Here is a 6000-nt window from a genome sequence, read left to right as displayed (position 1 = left end):
TGTGTTTCAATTTTTTCATTGGCAGAGAGGGAACAATCAATCAATCAATCCCATAGGAGTTTAAACATTAAATTGGATGAGGCCTTTCTTCCTCTACTTCTTTCGTCTGCTGGGGATGGGGATTTATTCAAAGTGTAATATGCTAAAGATCCAGAAGTCTAAGGAAGTACAGGATGGAATCTTCTGTAGAGTCACTGTCAGACCTCAGTGTTCAGCCACTCATTTCAGTCTCTAGTGACTCTGAGTCCCATTGCCAAGTGGACACAAGACTGGGACTTTGTGACAAAGAATGGACCTCTGCACTATGGCATCCCAGTCCTTGCTCTGTTTTCAGGTCTGGCTAAACTCACCAACCACTTACCAAACCAGATACAAATGATACATAATGGAAAGTGACCCAGGAACGCAGAGTCGGAAGGGAGGGCTGGTGACAAGCCCTCTTCACCTCACTGCTGGGTTCAGAGCCCTGTCTAATTCACAGAGTGGCTAGATGCTGGGCTGGCTCTTCTCTACGGGACAAACCCTAGAGAGAGAATGGGGGTATGATTTCCTGAAATGTGTTTACACTACAGCAAGGCTGTATGACTGGTTACAGGAGGATCCCATCTGCTGTCTCTGAGAGTAACAGAGTACATTACGCCATGTTACGGCCCAGGGAGAGCCCAGCAGGAGGTGCGGCCTGCCCTTTTCCATCGATGTTGCTCAGCTCTGGACCAAACCTGGAGAGGCCAGGAGGTTTTTACACAGGCCCCACTTTGCAGTTGTGTGTGGTTCGGCCCCTCCCAGGCAGGCTGATTTGTGAGTGTGCTGAACTCCAGGGCGCTGGGCGGCCTAACCACAGAGCTGCGTCTCGTTTCTCTACCGGATACACCTGCCCGAAGAGCAGAGTTCACTCATGCTACAGGCCCTGGGTGTTTTACTTTTGAAAGATTGCAACCTCCAGATAAACCAGAGGGTACAACTGTGTGCATTGAGGACCTGAGAAAGCTGGAAAGTAACAAAATCAACTTGTTCTTTTGGGGGCAAGGGACAATTCTATAAAGTTGGTTATTCCCCACATTCCAATGAGCATACTCCACCTTCCCATCAGGCAGTATTTCCCAAAGCAAAGCACCACTTTAGGGGTCCATGGATGCAGCATTGAAGAGCATTGGGTCACAGACTCAGTTAGTCCCTTTTTAAATTTTTTCAATCTTTATGGTTGTGTCAAGGAAAAACATCTTCATTTGAAGCGAGTACTTCTTTAACACCTCATGCTTGCTAATGTCCCTTAAAGAAAAAACTACAAAATGAGTGCAGACCTCAAATTTGATGTTTTTAGTCAGGGTATCTACTTAAATGTTGTAATATTGTCTAGATAAGATTTGATAATATTGTTTTTATTGTGATTATTCTTAGAATTATTCTTAGAATTATTCTTAATTTATGGCTAGAGATAGCGATTTATTACTTACTTTAGGGATATTATGTTTCTTTTTAAAATAAATATATTTAAGTGTTTAAAATCAGCTAATTTAAAGAAAAATATTATGTAAATAATTGTACAGGTGCCATTCATAAATAATAGATGGCATGAGGGTAGTATGTGGTGGTATTTGGAAATGGTAGAAACTGGGAAGGGATTACACAAATATATGACATATGAGCCATAGGGCTTTGGAGCAGGACGAACTTGCATTTGAATCACTGTCTATTACCTAGTAGATGTATGAACTTGAGCAAGTTATTTAACCTCATTCCACACCTGTAAAATCAAAACATTTCACTACCCACCTTGGAATTCTTGTGAGGATTATGTGTAAGGCTGTAATGTGTGGCCCTAGAACATAGTAAATGCTTCATAAAGTTATTATTATTATTGCTGGGAATCTACTTCTACTTTTCAGAGCTGAGCTCATGCAAGCACAATGCCTGGCACACAGCACACAGTAAATTATAATGCTCTTGCCATCACCGCTGTTACTAGCACCACGTGTTCCTTCACGTCTGCTTTGGAGTGGATATCAGGATGGGATTGGACAAGCAAGGGGTTTTTGAAAGGGCCTGTGAAGGAGAGAGGAGGAGGGAGCAGGAGAAGGTGGGGGGGAGGTGCTGCACCTGCGAAAGAGGAGGATGGGTGGGAGAGTCCCTGACTGCAGTCCAGTTACAAGAATTGTTTGGCCAGATGAGGAGGAGTCCTGGAGCCAAAGTCAGCCATGGAGAAGCCCCCCTTCCGTGCTCAGTCATTGGCTGGGAGCAACTCTCGGGAAGTGTGGCCTTGAACATGGTGGTGGATCCAGAAGGCAGCACCTCGGTCGACAGCTAATTATGCTCCCCACCCACAGCAGGCGCTCTGACTGGCATACGGGGTGGGGCAAAAGGAGGTTTATAGTGGTGAGTATGGGAGCTTATTCTTGTATTATTATATATTAATTATTGGATTATTTTTGAAATGAACAACTGTAAACCTCGTTGGCCCCAACCGGTATTTGTGGCGGCTGCACAAGTTATCTCCATCTTACCCAAGGAGAATGGATTCTGAACGTTTCCTCCAAACCATTTATCCGGTTAACTGCCTCAACACTGCAACCAGGGAGGGACTAAAAGGATTCCACACCTGGAAGTGAAGTGTGGCATTTGAGGGATGAAAGAAACTCATGGCCAACTCATGCTTTTCTTGTCTCAATGCCCAACCAGTGCGCCAAACGTATTACTTACTTCTAAGAGTTTATCTTAATCACAGCTGTTTATTAGCCCTATTTGTCTTTTAGCTCTAACTTTGGATTTCAAAAGTTGTGTGTTGAAGGCAGAGTTAAGCACATTGACACTTTTATGCAAATCACAGGGCCCCAGATGGCAAGCCACAGGTATGTTTGGCCCATGGAGTGTTTAAAAAATTATTTTTAGCTAACATTTAAAAATTGTGATATATATAAATATATACACACACACATACATACATACACACATATTTAAATGCTGATTTCTAGCTTCTCTTGAAAACCAAAGATCTGGAACACTGAACATAAATTTCTGCCTGATAGCATTATATGGATAAAAGTGGCTGCCCCTCAAGGTGGGGCTGTCCTGTCTACTTTATGCTCTACCACCCACACAAAATACACGTATGTCCTTGTACCCAGCAGGCTTCACTGATTTGTATTCCTGTCTCATCCTTTGTGCAGAGAGTGCTAACTGTCCCTCAATATTACATTCTTCCCTTCTTGTATAGCTATGTTCCAGCTGGACTCATGACTACATTTCCCAGTCTCCCTTGCAGCTAGGTGTCATCATGTGACTAAGTTCTGGCCAATGGTATGAAAGTAGAGTCGATGTTTAGAACTTCCAGACTGTGCTTCTGAAGTAAAGCAGGGTGCCCTCTCTCAGTCCTTTACTTCTTCTTGCCAGCTGGGACAGGGCAGGATAGGGGAGCTGGAGCAGCCATCTGACGTCACCAGACGGAAGCTGTGTGATGAGAATAGCAGAGCAAAAAAGGAGGAAACTGGGTCTCCCACAAGGAGCCCCGTACCAGCTCTGGAAAGCTTATGCTCAGACCGTTACAACAGAAAAATAAACATCCATCTTTGCTTCTCTTTTGCACAGCAGCCTCAACTGTACCTTACCTAATATATCCCTATCAAGTAGTTTTTCCTTGTAAATGGGACCCACGAGGACAGCATCAAGTCAGATTGCACCGAGAACCGAGATAAGGTATAACCCTCTTTCTGGTAAACGCGTCATTGGAAAACCCTGCCCGTGTCTCACAGGCTCTATTTGCAGGTGGCACCATTTTCTGGCTGTGGATGAGTTTGTAGCCGTGGCTCCTTCGGGGCCGATATTCCCCCCAGCTCCCGTGTCTCAGGTTCACGGGCCACCGAGTCACATTTACATCTCTGCTTGGCTTTGAAGGCCGCGCCTGAGAAGACAGCCCTCCTCCCTTTTCTCAGCAGTGCCCTCTGAGTGCAGGAGAAGTAGGAAGTTCTCGGCTGGTACTGTTCTGGCTCCCGAGGGGCCCACGGAGGCTTCTTGGCGCTAAGTGTGAAACCACGGAGGATCCTCAGAGTCTCGAGCTGAGCAGACCCTGCCGCATTCTGTGGGGGTCAAAACCAGTTACGGAAATGACTTCTGACAAAGAAGATGTTGCTACCTCCCAGGGGGCAGGCACCAAAAACAGCATGTGATCGTGTTCCTTGGAATGATGAATGAAAGTACCGAATGAGATTCAGGTAATAACGATGCCGAACTCTTCAGGGTAGTCTGTGACGAAGAGTCCTCCAAACCAGGACTACTTTGGGAGAACAGGAAGGGGAAGCAAAGAACTACTGTTTAATGAGCACTTGATGTACCATAAACGTTGTGTACATTTTCTCATTTAGTCATCTCAAAAACCCCATGAGGAAGTATTATAACTACTTTTTCCTAAAGCTGAAACACTAAATAAAGTGACTTGTCAAAGATTGCACAGCTGGGAAGTAAAAAGCCAGGATGTTGATGTTCTGGTGATTTATGTCCCTTCCATGTCTTGCAGTCCCGTGGACGCTTTAAGGCTGGCCTTATCAGAAGGGAGAGGCAAGCGAGATCAGGGACACAACTGTGGGGATGGGAGTCTCTGGGTAAGGGGGTAGTTTGTAATGGATGCAGGCAAGCAAGATCAGGGACACAACTGTGGGGATGGGAGTCTCTGGGTAAGGGGGTAGTTTGTAATGGATGCAGGCAAGCAAGGAAAGAAAGTGGCAGAGAGACATGCTGAAAAGACTGGCTACCTGCATCAGATCATCCTAATGCCCCACAATATAAAGAAGATATCAAAATAAGCGCAACGCACGGGTTCCTGAGGGAGAAGGGATTGTGGGAGAAGCTGGCAGCAGATACACCCAGGGAGAGCTGGACTGGCAGCAAGTTGAGATGACGCTGAAACTAAGTTTTACTATGCTCCGTACATTGAAGGATGTTGCTGAGTACCTGGTTGGTAGGACACGAAATAGAGAAGGAATTACAATGTAATAGTTAGGCAGACAGAGGACTTAACGTGGCTGCTTGTTTGAATATACATGCTTCTCCCTCGCTGGAAAATTCTTTTGCCACATGCCCACAGGCTATTCTTTGATGTGGGTGGCCTCTATGTCCGTGCATCCTCTTCTGCAAGATCAGAGGGGAAACGGGTTCCCAAAGCACCGCTCTGGGACGTTGAATGCTATCAAACATCAGACAAAATTGTGTCAACGTTCCTTCTGTTATTCCCTCTTACCTTCTGCCTCTGCAGCGAGCCAGTTCATCTTTATTGCCATTTAGTGGTAAAATATTTTCTGACAGCAGCAGCAAAACCCCATTCCCAGTCAAAGACCAGCTTTTTAGACACAGGACAAATGTGAGCTCTGTTTGGCACAAAGTGGCTGCTAAGAGATCTTTTAATATATTTCTTTCTCTCTCAGCCATGGATGGGTGCCTGACAGCTCCGACTTCCTCAACATTAAGCCAATTTGTGAGATAAAACCTTCAGAAATGGAGCAGTTGCCTAAGATGGAGCTGTTTACACTTTAGTGGTGGTGGCGGTGGGGAGAGGCTGGGGTCCCATATATCATATTCCCGCTATACCAAGAATGCTGTCCTCTCTCCTAGGTCAGTCGAGCTTTTTCTATGGAATGGGTCTCAGGTGATTGAATAACATTCTCCAGACAAGAGCGGGAAAGGATAGAAAATAGAAACATTGATGAGGCAAAGAGAATGATGCTCCTAAGGCTGTCTGTAGTTCTACAGTGCTTACGTTTATGTGGGCATCAGAGCAGGGTGGGGTTGGAGGTGAGAGGTGCAGAGAGCTAAGGGGGTGGTAGTGGTCCTGAGAAGGACAGGGACATCTGGCTTTCAGAACACTTCTCGAAAGGCTTCATCATGCATAAGCTTTCCAGAGCTTATATGTGGCTCCATGATGTTGGGGACCCAGTTCCCTTCTACCTTTCTTCTCTGCTATTTTCAATAGGTACCTTCCCTCTAGGGAGGTCAGAGGATAGCAAGGTGGTAATC

General features: G+C 45.5%; 1 protein-coding gene across 4 annotated transcripts in view; it reads left to right on the top strand.

Annotated features, from left to right (window-relative positions):
* The first annotated feature begins 3949 nt into the window (after nucleotides 1-3949).
* CHRNA9 (cholinergic receptor nicotinic alpha 9 subunit) overlaps nucleotides 3950-6000 on the top strand; it is a 38910-nt gene continuing 36859 nt past the window's right edge. For all 4 annotated transcript variants that reach the window (XM_045183071.3, XM_053923495.2, XM_053923494.2 and 1 more), the window contains exon 1: nucleotides 3950-4205. The gene's annotated coding sequence lies outside the window, so the exon portion shown is untranslated. The remainder of the gene's footprint in view (nucleotides 4206-6000) is intronic.

This window comes from Desmodus rotundus, chromosome 4, assembly GCF_022682495.2.
Source record: "Desmodus rotundus isolate HL8 chromosome 4, HLdesRot8A.1, whole genome shotgun sequence".
Lineage (NCBI taxonomy): Eukaryota > Metazoa > Chordata > Mammalia > Chiroptera > Phyllostomidae > Desmodus > Desmodus rotundus.
Note: the sequence above shows the minus strand (reverse complement) of the source record. Positions and strands in the feature narration are given on the sequence as shown.